Source organism: Pongo pygmaeus, chromosome 22, assembly GCF_028885625.2.
Source record: "Pongo pygmaeus isolate AG05252 chromosome 22, NHGRI_mPonPyg2-v2.0_pri, whole genome shotgun sequence".
Lineage (NCBI taxonomy): Eukaryota > Metazoa > Chordata > Mammalia > Primates > Hominidae > Pongo > Pongo pygmaeus.
This window is the reverse complement of record NC_072395.2, coordinates 10,612,074-10,632,770: the sequence shown is the minus strand read 5'-3', so window position 1 is coordinate 10,632,770 and position 20,697 is coordinate 10,612,074.

Below are 20,697 nucleotides of genomic sequence, written 5' to 3'. Positions count from 1 at the left end.
TTCTTTCTGGTGAATGCATTCAACTCACAGTGTTGAACCTTCCTTTTGAGAGAGCAGTTTTGAAACACTCTTTTTGTATAATCTGTAAGTGGATATTTGGAGCGGTTTGACTCCTACACTGGAAAAGGAAATACCTACAAATAAAAACTAGACAGAAGCATTGTCAGAAACTTCCCTGTGACTGATGCATTCAACTCACAGAGTTCAGACTTCCTTTTGATAGCGCAGTTTGGAAACACTCTTTTGTAGAATCTGCAACTGGATATTTGGAGTGCTTCGATGCCTATCCTGGAAAAGGAAATAACTTCACATAAAAACAAGATTGAAGTATTCTCAGAAACTTCTCCTGATGAGTGCATTCAACTCACATTGCTGATACTGCCTTTTGATAGTACAGTTTTCAATCACTCTTTTTGAAGAATTTGCAAGTGGATATTTTGAGTGCTTTGGGGCCTAAACTGGAAAAGGAAATATCTTCACCTAAAAACTAGACAGAAGCATTCTCAGAAACTTCCCTGTGCTTTAAGCATTCAACCCACAGATTTGAACTTAATTTTGCTAGAGCAGTTATGAAACAATCTTCTTGTAGAATCTGAAAATGCATATTTGGAGCGCTTTGAGGCCTATACTGGAAAAGGAAATATATTCAAATAAAAACTAGACAGAAGCATTTTCAGAAAATTCTTTGCAATGAGTGCATTCAACTAATAGAGTTGAACCTTCGTTTTGATATAACAGTTTTGAAACGCTCTTTTTGTATAATGTGCAAGTGGATATTTGGAGCGTTTTGAGGTCTACACAGGAAACGCAAATATCTTCACATAAAAACTAGACAGAAGCATTAACAGAAAGTTCCTTGTGATGAGTGCTTTCAACTCAGAGAGTTGAAACTTCCTTTTGATAGAACAGCTTTGAAACACTCTTTTTGTAGAAACTGCAAGTGGATATTTGGAGCGTTTGGAGGTCTACACAGGAAACGCAAATATCTTCACATAAAAACTAGACAGAAGCATTCTCAGAAAGTTCCTTGTGATGAGTGCTTTCAACTCAAAGAGTTGAACCTTCCTTTTGATAGAACAGCTTTGAAACACTCTTTTTGTAGAATCTGCAATTGGATATTTGGAGCGCTATGAGGCCAATGCTGGAAAAGGAAATATCTTCACATAAAAATTAGAAAGAAGCATTCTCAGAAACTTCTTTGTGATGAATGCATTCAATTCAAAGAGGTGAACCTACCTTTTGGTAGAGAACTTTTGAAACACCGTTTTGTAGAATCAGCAAGTGGACATTTGGAGTGCTTTAAGGCCTACGCTGGAAAAGGAAATATCTTAATATAAAAACTAGACAGAAGCATTCTCAGAAACTTCTTTGTGATGAGTGCCTTCAACTAACAGACTGGAACCTTCCTTTTGATAGAGCAGTTTTGAAACACTCTTTTTGTAGTTAAGGCGTGTGATGGAAAACGAAATACCTTCACATAAAAACTAGACAGCAGCATTCTCAAAAACTTCTCTGTGATGAGTGCATTCTCGTCACAGAGTTGAACATTCCTTTTGACAGAATAGTTTTGAAACACTCTCTTTGTAGAATCTGCAAGTGGATATTTGGAGCGCTTTCAGACCAATGCTGGAAAAGGAAATATCTTCAGATAAAAACTAGACAGAAGCATTCTCAGAAACATCTTTTTGATGAGCGCATTCGACTCACAGAGTTGAACCTGCTTTTGATAGAGCAGTTTTGAAACAACCTTTTTGTAGAATCTGCAAGTGGATATTTGGAGCACATTGTTGCCTACGCTGGAAAAGGAAATATCTTCACATAAAAACTAGACAGAAGCATTCTCAGAAACTTCTTTGGATGATCGCATTCAACTCACAGACTTCAACCTTCCTTTTGACAGAGCAGTTTTGAAACACTCTTTTAATAGAATGTGCAGGTGGATATTTGCAGTGCTTTGAGGCCTACATTGGAAAAGGAAATATCTTCACATTAAAACTGGACAGCAGCATTCTCACAAGATACACTGTGCTTTACGCATTCAACTCACAGAATTAAACCTTCCTTTGGATTGCGAAGTTCAGAAAAACTCTTTTTGTAGAATGTGCAATTGGATATTTTGAGCACTTTGAGGCCTATGATGGAAAGGGAAATATCTTCACATAAAAAGTAAACAGAAGAACTCTCAGAAACTTCTCTTTGATAAGTGGATTCAATTCACAGAGTTGAACCTTCCTTTTGATAGAGTAGTTTTCAAACACACTTTTTGTAGAACCTGTAAGTGGATATTTGGAGCACTTTGAAGCCTATGCTGGAAATGGAAATATCTTCAAAAAAACTAGACAGAAGCATTATCAGAAACTTCTTTGTGATGACTGCATTGAACTCTCAGACTTGAACATTCCTTTTGATAGAGCAGTTTTGAAACACTCTTTTTGTAGTTGAGGCCTATGATGGAAAACGAAATACCCTCACATAAAAACTAGACGGAAGGATTCTCAGAAACTTCTCTGTGATGAGTGCATTCACCTCACAGAGTTGAACATTCCCTTTGACAGAATAGTTTTGAAAAACTCTTTTTGTAGAATCTGGAAATGGATGCTTGGAGCGCTTTGAGGCCTATGCTGGAAAAGGAAATATCTTCACATAAAAACTAGACAGAAGCATTCTCAGAAACATATTTTTGATGAGCGCATTCAACCCACGAAGTTGAACCTGCTTTTGATAGAGCAGTTTTGAAACAACCTTTTTGTAGAATGTGCAAGTGGATAATTGTAGCGCTTTGGGGCCTATGCTGGAAAAGGAAATATCTTCATATAAAAACTAGACAGAAGTATTCTCAGAAACTTCGCTGGTAAGAATCCATTCAACTCACAGATTTGAACCTTCCCTTTCATAGAACAGTTTTGAAACACCCTTTTTGTACAATCTGCAAGTGGATATTTGGAGCGCTTTGGGGCCTATGCTGGAAAAGGAAATATCTTCACATAAAAATTTGACAGAAGCATACTCAGAAACTCCTCTGTGATGAGTGCATTCAACTCACAGACTTGGACCTTCCTTTTGATAGAATAGTTTTGAAACACTATTTTTGTAGAATCTGTAAGTGGATATTTGGAGTGCTTTGAGGCCTATGCTGGAAAAGGAAATATCTCCACATAAAAACTAGACAGAAGCATTCTCAGAAACTTCTTTGTGATGTGCATGTTCAACTCAAAGAGTTGAACCTTCCTTTTGATAGTGCAGTTTTGAAACACTCTTTTTGACGAATGTGCAAGTGGATATTTGGAGTGCTTTGTGACCAATGCTGGAAAAGGAAATATCTTCAGATAAAAAGTAGACGGAAGCATTCTCAGAAACATCTTTTTGATGAGCGCATTCAACTCACATAGTTGAACCTGCTTTTGATAGAGCAGTTTTGAAACAACCCTTTTGTAGAATTTGCAAGTGGATATTTGGAGCGCTTTGGGGCCTATGCTGGAAAAGGAAATATCTTCACATAAAAACTAGACAGAAGCATGCTCAGAAACTTTGCTTGTAAGAATCCATTCAACTCATAGATTTGAACCTTCCTTATGATAGAACAGTTTTGAAACACCCTTTTTGTAGAAACTGCAAGTGGATATTTGGAGCGCATTGATGTCAACAGTGGAAAAGGAAATATCTTCACATAAAAACTAGACAGATGCGTTCTCAGAAACTTCTTTGGATGAGTGCATTCAACTCACAGACTTCAACCTTCCTTTTGACAGAGCAGTTTTGAAACACTCTTTTAATAGAATCTGCAGGTGGATATTTGTAGTGCTTTGAGGCCTACATTGGGAAAGGAAATATCTTCACATAAAAACTAGACAGAAGCATTCTCAGAAAATACACTGTGCTTTATGCATCCAACTCACAGAGTTAAACCTTCCTTTGGATTGCAAAGTTTAGAAAAACTCTTTTTGTAGAATGTGCGATTGGATATTTTGAGCGCTTTGAGGCCTATGACGGAAAAGGAAATATCTTCACATAAAAACTAGACAGAAGAATTCTCAGAAACTTCTCTTTGATAAGTGGATTCAATTCACCGAGTTGAACCTTCCCTTTGATACAGCAGTTTTCAAACACTCTTTTTGTAGAATCTGTAAGTGGATATTTGTAGCACTTTGAGGCCTATGCTGGAAATGGAAATATCTTTAAAAAAACTAGACAGAAGCATTATCAGAAACTTCTTTGTGATGAGTGCATTCAACTCACAGAGTTGAACCTTTCTTTTAATTGAGCAGTTTTGAAATACCCTTTTTGTAGAATCTGCAAGTGGATATTTTGAACACTTTGAGGCCTATGTTGGAAAAGTAAATATCTTCATATGAAAACAAGACAGAAGCATTCTCTGAAAGTTCCCTGTGCTTTATTCATTCAACTCACAAACTTGAACCTTCCTTTTTGTAGAGCAGTTTTGAAACACTCTATTTGTAGAATCTGTAAGTGGATATTTGGAATGCTTTGAGGCCTATGCTAGAAAAAGAAATATCTACACATAAAAGCTAGGCAGAAGCATTCTCAGAAACTTCTTTTTGATGAGTGCATTCAACTCACAGAGTTGAACCTTTATTTTGATAGAACTGTCTAGAAAAACTATTTTTATAGAATCTGCAGGTGGATATTTGGAGCGCTTGGTGGCTTATGCTGGAAAAAGAAATATCTTCACATAAAAACTAGACAGAAGAATTCACAGAAACTTTCCTGTGCTTTAAGCATTCAACTCACAGAGTTGAAGCTTCCTTTTGACAGCTCAGATTTGAAACACCATTTTTTAAGAATCTGCAAGTGGATATTTGGAGCGCTTTGAGGGCTATGCTGGAAAAGGAAATATCTTCACATAAAAACTGGACAGAAGCATTCTCAGAAACTTCCCTGTGTTTCATATATGCTACTCACAGACTTCAAACTTCCTTTTGATAGAGCAGTTTTGAAACACTCTTTTTGTAGAATCTGCAAGTAGATACTTGGAGTGCTTTGAGACCTGTGCTGGAAAAGGATATAAATTCACATAAAAACTAGACAAAGGCATTCTCAAAAACTCCTTTCTGATGTGTGCTTTCAACTCACAGACTTGAACCTTCCCTTTGATAGGCCTATGATGGAAAAGGACATATCTTCACATAAAAACTAGACAGAAGCATTCTCAGAAACTACTTTGTGATGAGTGCATTCCACTCACTGACTTGAATCATCCTAGTGTTAGAACCGTTTTGAAACACTCTTTTTGAAGTATCTGCAGGTGGCTATTTGGAGTGTGTTGAGGCCTATGCTGGAAAACGAAATATCTTCACATAAAAACTAGTGAGAAGCATTCTCAGAAACTTCTTTGTCATGTGCGCATTCAACTTGGAGAGTTGAACATTCCATTTGATAGCGCAGTTTGGAAATACTCCTTTTGTGGAATCTGCAAGTGGATATTTGGGAGCTTTCAGGACTACGCTGGAAAAGGGAATATCTTTACATAAAAACTAGACAGAAGCATTCTCAAAAACTTCTTTCAGATGTGTGCATTCAACTCACAGAGTTGAGCCTTCCTTTAGATAGAGCAGTTTTGAAACACCCTTTTATCTGCAAGTTGATATTCGGAGCACTTTTAGTCCTGTGCTGGAAAAGGAAATGTCTTCACATAAAAACTAGACAGAAGCTTTCTCAGAAACTTCCGTGTAATTTATGTATTCACTTCTCAGATTTTAACCTTCCTTTTGATAGAGCAGTTTTGAAACACTCTTTTTGTAGAATTTGCAAATTGATATTTGGAGTGCTTTGAGGCCTATGCTAGAAAAGGAAAAAACTTCACAAAAAAATTAGACTGAAGCATTCTCAGAAACTTCTTTGTGATGCATGCATTCAACTCACTGACCTGAACCTTCTTTTGATAGAGCAGTATTGAAACACTCTTTTTGTAGAATCTGCAAGTGGATGTTTGGAGCGCTTGTAGGACTATGCTGGAAAAGGATATATGTTCACATAAAAACTAGACAAAAGCATTCTCAGAAACTTCTTTGTGATGTGTGCATTCATCTTGCAGAGTTGAACCTTCCCTTTGATAGAGAAGTTTGGAAACACACATTTTGTAGAGTGTGCAAGTGGATATTTGGAGTGCTTTATGGCCTATGACGGTAAAGGAAATATCTCCACATAAAAATTAGAAGCATTTTCAGAACCTACTTTATGATTAGTGCCTTCAACTCACAGATATGAACCAACCTTTTGATAGGGCTCTTTTGAAACACTCTTTTTGTAGAATCTGCAAGTGGATATTTGGAGTGCTTTGAGGCCTATGCTGAAAAAGGAAACATCATCACATAAAAACTAGACTGAATTATTCTCAGAAACTTCTTTGTGATAAGGGCCTTCAACTCACAGAGTAGAAGCTTCCTTTTGATAGAACAGTTTAGAAACATTCTTTTTGTACAATTTGCAAGTGGACATTTGGAGTGCATTGAGGCCTCTGCTGGAAAAAGACATATCTTCACTTAAAAACTAGACAGAAGCATTCTCAAAAACTTCTTTGTGATGAGTGCATTCAACTCTGTGAGTTCAACCTTCCTTTTGAGAATAGTTTTGAAACACTCCTTTTGTAGAATCTGTAAGTGGATTTTTGGAAGGCTTTGAGGCCTATGCTGGAAAAGGTTATATCTTCACATAAAAAGTAGACAGAAGCATTCTCAGAAATTTCTTTGTGATATCTGTATTCAACTAACAGGGTTGAATATTTCTTTTGATAGAGCAGTTTTGAAACAGTCTTTTTGCAGAATCTGCAAGTGGATATTTGGAGCGCTTTGAGGCCTATGCTTTAAAAGGATATATCTTCACATGAAAACTAGACAGCAGCATTCTCAGAATCCTCTTTGAGATGAGTGCATTCAACTCACAGACTTGAACGTTCCTTTTGATAGAACAGTTTTGAAACACTCCTTTTGTAGAATCTGCAAGTGTTTATTCGGAGTGCTTTGAGGCCTATGTTGGAAAAGGGTATATCTTCACATAAAAATTAGACAGAAGCATTCTCAGAAACTTCTTTGTGAAGAGGGCATTCAACTCACAGAGTTGAACCTACCAATCGATAGAGAAGTTTTCAAACACTCTTCTTGTGGAATCTGCAAGTGAATATTTGGAGCGATTTGAGGCCTATGCTTTAAATGGAAACATCTTCACATGAAAATTAGACAGAAGCATTCTCAGAAACGTCTTTGTGATGAGTGCATTCATCTCACAGACTTGAAGCTTCCCTTTGAAAGAGCAGTTTTGAAACACTCTTTTTGTAGCATCTGCAAGTGGACATATGGAGGGCTTTGAGGCCTATGCTGGAAAAGGAAATATCTTCACATAAAAACTAGACAGAAGCATTCTCAGAAGCTTCTTTTTGATGTCTGCATTCAAATCACAGAGTTGAGCATACCTTTTCTTAGAGCAGTTGTGAAACACTCTTTTTGAGTAATCTGTAACTGGATATTTTGACCGATTTGAGGTCTTCATTGGAAGCGAGAATACCTTCACATAAAAACTAGATGAAAGCATTCTCAGAAACTTCATTGTGATGAGTGCATTCAACTCACAGAGTTGAACATAACTTTTCATAGGGGAGTTTTGAAACACTCTTTTTGTAGTATCTTCAAGTGGATACTTGGACTGCTTTGAGGACTTCGTAAGAAATGGGAATCTATTCAAATAAAAACTAGACAGAAGCATTCTCAGAAAATTCTTTGTGGTGTGTGCATTCAACTCACAGAGTTCAACCTTTCTTTTCATAGAGGAGTTTTGAAACACACTGTGTAGAATCTGCAAGTGGACAGCTGTAGTGCTTTGAGGGCTACAGTGGAAAAGGAAATATCTTCAAATAAAAATTAGACACAAGCATTCTCAGAAACTTCTTTGAGATGTGGGCATTCAACTCACAGAGTTGATCCTTCCTTTTGCAAGTGCAGTTTTGAGACACTCTTTTTGTAGAATATGCAAGTGAATATTTGGAGCACTTCGAAACCCTTGTTGGAAATGGCAATATCTTCCAATAAAAACTAGACAAAGCGTTCTCAGAAACATCTTTGTGATGTGTGCATTCAACTCACAGATTTGAACATTCCATTTAATAGAGCAGTTGTGAAACACTGTTTTTGAAGAACCTGTGAGTGGATATTTGGAAGTATTTGAGAACTTCATTGGAAATGAGACTATCTTCCGAAAAAAACTATATAGAAACAGTCTCAGAATCTTCATTGTGATGTGTGCATTCAGCTCACAGAGTTGAAACTTCCTTTTGATAGAGTAGTTTATAAACACTCTTTTTGTATAATGTGCAAGTGGATATTTGTAGAGCTTTGAAGCATTCGTTGGAATCAGGAATATCTTCACATAAAAACTACACAGAAGCATTCTCAGAAAGTTCTTTGTCATGTGTGCATTCAACTCACGATTTGAAACTTCATTGTCTCAGAGCTGTTTTGAAACACTCTTTTTGTAGGATCTGCAAGTGGATATTTTGAGCTCTTTGAAGCCTTCGTTGGAAAAGGGAATATCTTCAAATAAAAACTAGACAGAAGCATTCTCAGAAACTACTCTGCAATGTGTGAATTCAACTCACAGAGGTGAACAAACCTTTTCATAGAGCAGTTGTGAAATACTCTTTTTGAGGGACCTGCAAGTGTATATTTTGACTGGATTTGTGGTTTCGTTGGAAACGGGAATATCTTCATCTAAAAATTAGACAGAAGCATTCTCAGAAACTACTTTTGGATGTGTGCAATCAACTCACAAAGTTGAACCTTCCTTTTGATAGAGCAGTTTTGAAACACTCTTTTTGTAGAATCTGCAAGAGGATATTTAGAGTGCTTTGAGGCCTATGGTAGAAAAGGAAATATCTTCACATAAAAACTAGACAGAAGCATTCTCAGAAACTTCTTTGTGATGTGTGCATTCAACACAGAGGGTTGAGCCTTTCTTTTTATAGAGAAGTTTTGAATCACTCTGTTTGTAGAATCTGCAAGTGGACATTATTATCGCTTTGAGGGCTATGGTGGAAAAGAAATATCTTCAACTAAAAAATTCACAGAAGCATTTTCAGAAACTTCTTTTTGAGTTTGTATTCAAATCATAGTGTTGAGCATACCTTTTCATAGAGCAGTTGTGAAACACTCTTATAGAAGAATCTGCAACTGGATATTTGGACTGATTTGAGGCCTTCTTTGGAAACGAGAATAACCTCAAATAAAAACTAGACAGATGCATTCTCAGAAACTTCATTGTGATGTGTGCATTCAACTCACAGAGATGAACATAACTTTTCATAGAGCAGTTTTGAAACACTCTTTTTGTAGAATCTGCAAGTGGATATTGGGACCACTTTGAGGCCTTCGTTGGAAACGGGAAAATATTCAAATAAAAACTAGACAGAAGCTTCTCAGAAACTTATTTGTGATGTGTTCATTCAACTCACAGAGTTGAACCTTTCTTTTGATAGAGCAGTTTTGAAACACTCTCTTTTTAGAACCTGCAAGTGGACAGTTGTAGTGCTTTGAGGGCTATGGTGGACAAGGAAATATCTTCAAATAAAAACTAGACACAAGCATTCTCAGAAACATCTTTGTGATGTGTGCATTCAACTCACAGATTTGAGCCTACGTTTTAATAGAGCAGTTGTGAAATACTCTTTTTGAATAATCTGAGAGTGGATATTTGGTATGATTTGAGAATGTCATTGGAAACGGGAATATCTTCACAAAAAAACTAGATAGAAGCATTCTCAGAAACTTCTTTGTGATGTCTGCATTCAGCTCACAGAGTTGAAACTTTCTTTTGATACAGCAGTTTAGAAACACTCTTTTTGTAGAATCTGCAAGTGGATATTTGGAGCACTTTGAAGCCTTCGTTGGAAAAGGGTATATCGTCACAGAAAAACTAGACAGAAGTATTCTCAGAAAGTTCTTTGTTTTGTGTGCATTCAACTCACAGAGTTGAATCTTCATTTTGTTAGAGCTGCTTTGAAATACTCTTTTGTAGGATCTCCAAGTGGATATTTTGAGCGTTTTGAAGCCTTCGTTGGAAACGGGAATATATTCAAATAAAACTAGACAGAAGCATTCTCAGAAACTACTTTGTGATGTGTGCATTCAACTCAGAGAGATGAACATACCTTTTCATAGAGCAGTTGTGAAATACTCTTTTTGAAGACCTGCAAGTGAGTATTTGGACCGGATTTGTGGTCTTCATTGGAAATGGGAATATCTTCAACTAAAAACGAGACAGAAGCATTCTCAGAAACTACTTTCGGATGTGTGCATTCAACTCACAAAGTTGAACCTTCCTTTTGATAGAGCAGTTTTGAAACACTCTTTTTGTAGAATCTGCAAGTGGATATTTGGAAGGCTTGGAGGCCTTCGTAGGAAATGGGAACACCTTCAAATAAAAATTATACAGAGGAATTCTCAGAAACTTCTTTGTGATGTGTGCATTCAACTCAAAGAGGTGAACCTTCGTTTTGTTAGAGCTGTTTTGAAACACTCTTTTTGTAGTATCCGCAAGTGGATATTTGAAGCAATTTGAAGCCTTCATTGGAAAAGGTAATATCTTCAAATAAAAACTAGACAGTAGCATTCTCAGAAACTACTTTTTGTTGTGTGCATTCAACTCACAGAGTTGAAGGTTCCCTTTGATAGACCAGTTATGAATCACTCTTTATGTACAATCTGCAAGTGGATATTCGGAGCACTTTCAGGCCTGTGGCAGAAAAGGAAATATCTTCACATTAAAACTAGACATAAGCATTCTCACAAACTACTTTGTGATGTGTGCATTCAAGTCGCAGAGCTGAACCTTCCTTTTGCTAGAGGAGTTTTGAAACATTCTTTTTGTAGAAACTGCAAGTGGATGTTTGGAGTGATTTGAGTCCTATTTTAGAAAAGGAAATATCTTCACATAAAAACTAGAAAGAAGCATTCTCAGAAACATCGTTGTGATGTGTGCATTCAACTCTCAGAGTTGAAACTTCCTTTTAGTAGAGCAGTTTTGAAACACTCTTTTTGAATAATCTGCAAGTGGATATTTAGAGCGCTTTGAGACCTATTGTAATAAAGGAAATATCTTCTCGTAAAAACTAGACAGAAACATTCTCAGAAACGTCTTTGTAATGTGTGCATTCAACCCACAGGAGTTAACCTTTCTTTTGATAGAGAAGTTTTTAATCACTCTTTTTGTAGAATCTGCAAGTGGACATTATAATCGCTTTGAGGGCTATGGTTGAAATGGTAATATCTTCAACTAAAAACAAGACAGGGACATTCTCAGAAAATTCTTTTTGATATTTGCATTCAAATCACAGGGTTGAGCATACCTTTTCGTAGAGAAGTTGTGAAACACTCTTTTTGAAGAATGGATATTTGGTCCAATATGAGGCCTTCAGTGGAAGCGAGAATACCTTCACATAAAAACTAGACAGAAGCATTCTCAGAAACTTCATTGTGATGTGTGCATTCAACTGAGATTGTTGAACATTGAACATAGCTGTTCATAGAGCAGTTTTGAAAAACTCTTTTTGTAGAATCTGCAAGTGGATATTTGGACCGTATTGAGGCCTTCATTGGAAACGGGAATATATTCAAACAAAAACTAGACAGAAGCATTCTCAGAAACTTCATTGTGATGTGTGCATTCAACTCACAGATTTGAGCTTTTCTTTTGATAGAGCAGTTTTGAAACACTCTCTTTGTAGGATCTGCAAGTGGACAGTTTTAGAGCTCTGAGGGCTACAGTGAAAAGGAAATATCTTCAAATAAAAATTAGACACAAGCACTTTCAGAAACTTCTTTGAGATGTGTGAATTCAACTAACAGAGATGAACCTTCCTTTTGATAGCGCAGTTTTGAAACACTCTTTTTGTAGAGTATGCAAGTGGATATTTGGAGCGCTTCAAAGCCTTCATTGGAAACTGGAACATCTTCAAATAAAAACCAGACAAGGCATTCTCAGAAACATGTTTGTGATGTGTGCATTCAACACGCAGATTTGAACATAATTTTTAATAGAGCAGTTGTGAAACACTCCTTTTGAAGAACCTGTGAGTGGATATTGGGCGTGATATGAGAACTTCATTTTAATCGGAAATATCTTCACAATAAAACTAGATAGAACCATTCTCAGAAACTTCTTTGTGATGTGCGCATTCCGTTCGCAGAGCTGAAATTTCCTTTTGATAGAGAAGTTTAGAAACACTCCTTTTGCAGAATCTGCATGTGGATATTTGGAGCGCTTAGAATCCTTCGTTGGAAACGGGAATATCTTCACATTAAAAACTAGACAGAAGCATTCTCAGAAACTTCTTTGTGATGTGTGCATTCAACTCACAGGGTTGAACCTTCATTTTGTTTGAGGTGTTTTGAAACACTCTTTTTGTAGGATCCGCAAGTGGATATTTGAAGCGGTTTGAAGACTTTGATGGAAACGGGAACATCTTCAAATAAAAACCAGACAGTAGCATTCTCAGAAACTACTTTTTAATGTGTGCATTCAACCCACAGAGTTGAACCTTCTTTTTGATAGACCAGTTTTGAATCACTCTTTTTGTAGATTCTGCAAGTGGATATTATGAGCGGTTTCAGGCCTGTTGTGGAAAAGGAAACATCTTCATATTAAAACTAGACATAAGCATTCTCAGAAACTACTTTGTGATGTGTGCATTCAACTTGCAGAGCTGAACCTTCTTTTTGATAGAGGAGTTTTGAAACAGTCTTTTTGAAGAACCTGCAAGTGCATATTTGGAGAGATTTGAGGCCCATGGTAGAAAAGTAAATATCTTCACTTAAAAACTAGACAGAAGCATTCTCAGAAACATCGCTGTGATGTGTGCACTCAACTATCAGAGTTGAAACCTCTTTTGGATAGAGCAGTTTTGAAACACTGTTTTTGTACAATCTGCAAGTGGATATTTAGAGTGCTTTGAGGCCTATGATAGAATAGGAAATATCTTCACATAAAAACTAGAGAGAAGCTTTCTCAAAACTTCTCTGTGATGACTGCATTCAACTCACAGAGTTGAACCATGCTTTTGATAGAACAGTTTTCCCACACTCTTTTTGTAGACTCTGCAAGTGGATATTTGGAGCGCTTTTAGGCCTGTGATGGAAAAGGAAATATCTTCACATAAAAACTAGACAGAAGCATTCTCAGAAACTTCTTTGTGATGTGTTCATTCAGCACACTGGATTGAACCCTTTTTGGAGGGACAAAATTTGAATCACTCTTTTTGTAGAATCTGCATGTGGAAATTATTATCGCTTTGAGGGCTATGGTGGAAAAGGAAATATCTTCAACTAAAAACTAGACAGAAGCATTCTCAGAAACTTCTTTTTGATGTTTGCATTCAAATCACAGAGTTGAGCATACCTTTTCATAGAGCAGTTGCAAAACACTCTTCTTGAAGCATCTGCAACTGGATATTTGGACCGTTTTGTGGCCTTCATTGTAAAAGAGAATACCTTCATATAAAAACTAGATAGAAGCATTCTGAGAAACTTCATTGTGATGTGTGCATTCAGCTCACAGGTTTGAACATAACTTTTCACAGAGAAGTTTTGAAACAGTCTTTTTGTAGAATCTGCAAGTGAATATTTGCACCGCTTTGCAGCCTTCATTGGAAACGGGAATCTATTTAAATAAAAACTAGACAGAAGCATTCTCAGAAACTTCTTTGTGATGTGTGCATTCAACTCACAGAGTTGAACCTTTCTTTGATAGAGCAGTTTTGAAACACTCTCTTTCTAGAATCTGCAAGTGGACAGTTGTAGCACTTTGAGGGCTATGGTGGAAACTAATTATTTCAAATAAAAATTAGACACAATCATTCTCAGAAAGTTCTTTGACATGTGTGCATTCAACTCACAGAATTGATCCTTCCTTTTGATAGCGAAGTTTTGAAATACTCTTTTGTAGAATATGCAAGTGGATATTTGGAGCACTTCGAAGCCTTTATTGGAAACGGGAATATCTTCCAAAAAAAAAAAAACTAGACAAAGCATTCTCAGAAACATCTTTGTGATGTGTGAATTCAACACATGGATTTGAACTTGCCTTTTGATAGAGCGGTTGTAAACACTCTTTTTGAAGAACCTGTGAGTGGATATTTGGAACAATTCAGGAACTTCACTGGAAACGGGAATATCTTCACACAAATACTAGAAGCATTCTCAGAAACATCTTTCTGATGTGTGATTTCAGCTCACCAAGTTGAAACTACCTTTTGATATAGGAGTTTGTAAACACTCTTTTTGTAGAATCTGCAGGTGGATATTTGGAACGCTTTGAAGCCTTCTTTGGAAACGGGAATATCGTGACATAAAAACTACACAGAACCATTCTCAGAAAGTTCTTTGTCATGTGTGCATTCAACTCACAGAGTTGAACCTTTCTTTGATAGAGCAGTTTTGAAACACTCTCTGTCTAGAATCTGCAAGTGGACAGTTGTAGCACTTTGAGGGCTATGGTGGAAACTAATTATTTCAAATAAAAATTAGACACAATCATTCTCAGAAAGTTCTTTGACATGTGTGCATTCAACTCACAGAATTGATCCTTCCTTTTGATAGCGAAGTTTTGAAATACTCTTTTGTAGAATATGCAAGTGGATATTTGGAGCACTTCGAAGCCTTTATTGGAAACGGGAATATCTTCCAAAAAAAAAAAAAACTAGACAAAGCATTCTCAGAAACATCTTTGTGATGTGTGAATTCAACACATGGATTTGAACTTGCCTTTTGATAGAGCGGTTGTAAACACTCTTTTTGAAGAACCTGTGAGTGGATATTTGGAACAATTCAGGAACTTCACTGGAAACGGGAATATCTTCACACAAATACTAGAAGCATTCTCAGAAACATCTTTCTGATGTGTGATTTCAGCTCACCAAGTTGAAACTACCTTTTGATATAGGAGTTTGGAAACACTCTTTTTGTAGAATCTGCTTGTGGATATTTGGAGCACTTTGAAGCCTTCGTTGGAAATGGGAATATCTTCACATAAAAACTAGACAGAAGCATTCTCAGAAAGTTCTTTGTCATATGTGCATTCAACTCACAGATTTGAACATACCTTTTCATAGAGCAGTTGTGAAATACTCTTTTTGAAGAACCTGCAATTGGATATTTGGAACGGACTTGTGGTCTTCCTTGGAAACGGGAATATCTTCAGCTAAAAACTAGACAGAATCAGTCTCAGAAACTTCTCTGGGATGTGTGCATTCAACTCACAAAGTTCAACGTTCCTTTTGATAGAACAGTTTTGAAACACACTTTTTGTAGAATCTGCAGGTGGCTATTTGGAACGCTTGGAAACCTTCGTTGGAAATGGGAACACCTTCGAATAAAAATTACACAGAAGCATTCTCAGAAACATCTTCGTGATGTGTGCCTTCAACTCAAAGAGGTGAACCTTCGTTTTGTTAGAGCTGTTTTGAAACACTCTTTTTGTAAGGTCTGCAAGTGGGTATTTGAAGTGCTTTGAAGCCTTTGTTGGAAACAAGAATATCTTCAAATAAAAATTACACAGTATCATTCTCAGAAACTACTTTTTGATGTGTGCGTTCAACAGACAGAGTTGAACCTTCCTTTTGATAGACCAGTTTTGAATCACTGTTTTTGTAGAAACTGCAAGTGGATATTTGGAGCGATTTGAGGCCCATGGTAGAAAAGGAAATATCTTCAAATAAAAACTAGACAGAAGCATTCTCAGAAACTCCGTTGTGATGTGTGCATTCAACACTCACAGTTGAAAGTTCCTTTTGATAGTGCAGTTTTGAAACACTCTTTTTGTAGAATCTGCAAGTGGATATTTAGAGCGCTTTGAGGCCTATGGTAGAAAAGGAAATATCTTCACATAAAAACTAGACAGAAGCATTCTCAGAAACTTCTTTGTGAAGTGTGCATTCAACACACGGGGTTGAACCTTTCTTTTGATAGAGAAGTTTTGAATCACTCGTTTTGTAGAATCTGCAAGTGGACATTATTATCGCTTTGAGGGCTGTGGTGGAAAAGGAAATATCTTTTATATATTTTTTAAATTTATTTATTGTTATTATACTTTAGGTTTTAGGGTACATGTGCACAATGAGCAGGTTAGTTACATTTCTATACATGTGCCATGCTGGTGCACTGCACCCACTATCTCGTCATCTAGCATTAGGTATATCTCCCAATGCTATCCCTCCCCCTTCCCCCACCCCACAAGAGTCACCAGCGTGTGCTGTTGCCCTTCCTGTGTCCATGTGTTCTCATTGTTCAATTCCCACCTATGAGTGAGAATATGCGATGTTTGGTTTTCTGTTCTTGTGATAGTTTACTGAGAATGATGATTTAAAATTTCATCCATGTCTCTACAAAGGATATGAACTCATCATTTTTTATGGCTGCATTGTATTCCATGGTGTATTTGTGCCATATTTTCTTAATCCAGTCTACCATTGTTGGACATTTAGGTTGGTTCCAAATCTTTGCTATTGTGTATAATGCCGCAATAAACATAGGTGTGTATGTGTCTTTATAGCAGCATGATTTATAGTCCTTTGGGTACATACCCAGTAATGGGATGGCTGGGTCAAATGGAATTTCTAGTTCTAGATCCCTGAGGAATCGCCACACTGACTTCCACAAGGGTTGAACTAGTTTACAGTCCCACCAACACTGTAAAAGTGTTCCTATTTCTCCACATCCTCTCCAGCACCTGTTGTTTCCTGACTTTTTAATGATTGCCATTCTAACTGGTGTGAGATGGTATCTCATTGTAGTTTTGATTTGCATTTCTCTGATGGCTAGTGATGGTGAGCATTTTTTGATGTGTTTTTTAGCTGCATAAATGTCTTCTTTTGAGAAGTGGCTGTTCATGTCCTTCACCCAATTTTTGATGGGGTTGTTTGTTTTTTTCTTGTAAATTTGTTTCAGTTCATTGTAGATTCTGGATATTAGCCCTTTGTCAGATGAGTAGGTTGCGAATATTTTCTCCAATTTTGTAGGTTGCCTGTTCACTCTGATGGTAGTTTCTTTTGCTGTGCAGAAGCTCTTCAGTTTAATTAGATCCCATTTGTCAATTTTGGCTTTTGTTGCCATTGGTTTTGGTGTTTCAGACAGGAAGTCCCTGCCCATGCCTGTGTCCTGAATGGTAATGCCTAGGTTTTCTTCTAGGGTTTTTATGGTTTTAGGTCTAAAGTTTAAGTCTTTAATCCATCTTGAATTGATTTTTGTATAAGGTGTAAGGAAGGGATCCAGTTTCAGCTTTCTACTTATGTCTAGACAGTTTTCTGTGCACCATTGATTAAATATGGAATCCTTTCCCCATTGCTTGTTTTTCTCAGGTTTGTCAAAGATCAGATAGTTGTAGATAGACAGCATTATTTCTGAGGGCTCTGTTCTGTTCCATTAATCTATATCTCTATTTTGGTACCAGTACCACGCTGTTTTGGTTACTGTAGCCTTGTAGTATTGTTTGAAGTCAGGTAGTGTGATGTCTCCAGCTTTGTTCTTTTGGCTTAGGATTGACTTGGCAATGCAGGCTCTTTTTTTGTTCCTTATGAACTTTAAGGTATTTTTTTCCAATTCTGTGAAGAAAGTCATTGGTAGCTTGATGGGGATGGCATTGAATCTCTAAATTTCCTTGGGCAGTATGGCCATTTTCACAATACTGATTCTTCCTACCCATGAGCATGGAATGTTCTTCCATATTTTTGTATCCTCTTTTATTTCCTTGAGCAGTGGTTTGCAGTTCTCCTTGAAGAGGCCCTTCACATCCCTTGTAAGTTGGATTCCTAGGTATTTGATTCTCTTTGGAGCAATGGTGAATGGGAGTTCACTCATGATTTGGCTCTCTGTTTGTCTGTTATTGGTGTATAAAAATGCTTTTGATTTTTGCACATTGATTTTGCATCCTGAGACTTTGCTGAAGTTGCTTATCAGCTTAAGGAGATTTTGGGCAGAGACGATGGGGTTTTCTAGGTATACAATCATGTCGTCTGTAAACAGGGACAAATTGACTTCCTCTTTTCCTAACTGAATAACCTTCATTTCCTTCTCCTGCCTAATTGTCCTGGCCAGAGACATCTGCAAATCTCTCCACCCCAAATCAACAGAATATACATATTTCTCAGCACCACACCACACCTATTCCAAAATTGACCACATACTTGGAAGTAAAGCTCTCCTCAGTAAATGTAAAAGAACAGAAATTATAACAAAGTGTCTCTCAGACCACAGTGCATTCAAGCTAGAACACAGGATTAAGAATCTCACTCAAAACCGCTCAACTACATGGAAACTGAACAACCTGCTCCTGAATGACTACTGAGTACATAATGAAATGAAGGCAGAAATAAAGATGTTCTTTGAAAGCAATGAGAACAAAGACACAACATACCAGAATCTCTGGGATGCATTCAAAGCAGTATGTAGAGGGAAATTTATAGCACTAAATGCCCACAAGAGAAAGCAGGAAAGATCCAAAATTGACACCCTAACATCACAATTAAATGAACTAGAAAAACAAGAGCAAACACATTCAAAAGCTACCAGAAGGCAAGAAATAATTAAAGTCAGAGGAAAACTGAGGAAATAGAGACACAAAAAACCCTTTAAAATATTTATGAATCCAGGAGATGGTCTTTTGAAAGGATCAACAAAATTGATAGACCACTAACAAGATTAATAAAGAAAAAAAGGGAGAAGAATCAAATAGATGCAATAAAAAATGATAAATGGGATATCACCACTGATCCCACAGAAATACAAACTACCATCAGAGAATACTGCAAACACCTCTATGCAAATAAACTAGAAAATCTAGAAGAAGTGGATAAATTCCTCGACACATACACTCTCCCAAGACTAAACCAGGAAGAAATTGAATCTCTGAATAGACCAATAACAGGAGATGAAATTGCGGCAATAATCAATAGCTTACCAACCAAAAAAATTCCAGGACCAGATGGATTCACAGCCGAATTCTACCAGAGGTACAAGGAGGAACTGATACCATTCCTTCTGAAACTATTCCAATCAATAGAAAAAGAGGGAATCCTCCCTAACTCATTTTATGAGGCCAGTATCATCCTGATACAAAAGCCGGGTAGAGACACAACCAAAAAAAGAGAATTTTAGGCCAATATCCTTGATGAACATTGATGCAAAAATCCTTGATAAAATACTGGCAAACCAAATCCAGCAGCACATCAAAAAGCTTATCCACCATGATCAAGTAGGCTTCATCCCTGGAATGCAAGGCTGGTTCAATATACGCAAATCAGTAAATGTAATCCAGCATATGAACAGAACCAAAGACAAAAACCACATGATTATCTCAATAGATGAAGAGAAGGCCTTTGTCAAAATTCACAAACTCCTCATGCTAAAAACTCTCAATCAATTAGGTATTGATGGGATGTATCTCAAAATAATAAGAGTTATCTATGACAAACCCACAGCCAATATCATAATGAATGGACAAAAACTGGAAACATTCCCTTTGAAAACTGGCACAAGAAAGAGATGCCCTCTCTCACCACTCCTATTCAACATAGTGTTGGAAGGAAATATCTTCAAATAAAAACTAGACAGAAGCATTCCCAGAAACTTCTTTTTGATGTTTGCATTCAAATCACAGAGTTCAGCATACCTTTCCATACAGCAGTTGAGAAACACTCTTTTTGAATAATCTGCAACTGGATATTTGGAAGGATTTGAGGCCTTCATTGGAAACGAGAATACCTTCACATAAAAACTAGACAGAAGCACTCTCAGAAACTTCATTGTGATGTGTGCATTCAACTGACACAGTTGAAACTTCCTTTTCATAGCTCAGTTTTAAAACACTCTTTTTATAGAATCTGCAAGAGGATATTTGGACCACTTTGAGGCCCTCATTGGAAACGGGAATTTATTCAAATAAAAACTAGACAGAAGCATTCTCAGAAATTTCTTTGTGATGTGTGCATTCAACTCACAGAGTTGAACCTTTCTTTAGATAGAGCAGTTTTGAAAAACTCTCTTTGTAAAATCTGCAATTGGACAGTTGCAGCAATTTGAGGGCTATGGTGGAAAAGGATATATCTTCAAATAAAAAATAGACACAAGCATTCTCAGAAACTTTTTTGTAATGTGTGCATTCAACTCACAGAGGTGAACCTTCCTTTTGATAGTGCAGTTTTGAAACACTCTTTTTGTAGAATATGCAAGTGAATATTTCGAGCGCTTCGAAGCCTTCGTTGGAAACGGGAATATCTTCAAAGAAAAACTAGACAAAGCATTCTCAGAAACATCATTGTGATGTGTGTAGTAAACTCACAGATTTGAACATACGCTTTAGTAAAGCAGTTGTGAAACACTCTTTTTGAAGAACCTGTGAGTGGACATTTGCAACGATCTGAGAACTTCATTGGAAACGGGAATATCTTCACAAAAAACTAGAAAGAAGCATTCTCAGAAACTTCTTTGTGATGTGTGCCTTCAGCTCACAGAATTGAAACTTCCTTTTGATAGAGCAGATTAGAAACACTCTTTTTGTAGAATCTGCAAGTGGATATTGGGAACACTTTGAAGCCTTCATTTGAAACGGGAATATCTTCACATACAAACTACAGAGAAGCATTCTCAGAAAATTCTTGGCCAAGTTTGCATTCAACGCACAGAGATGAACCTTCATTTTTTTAGA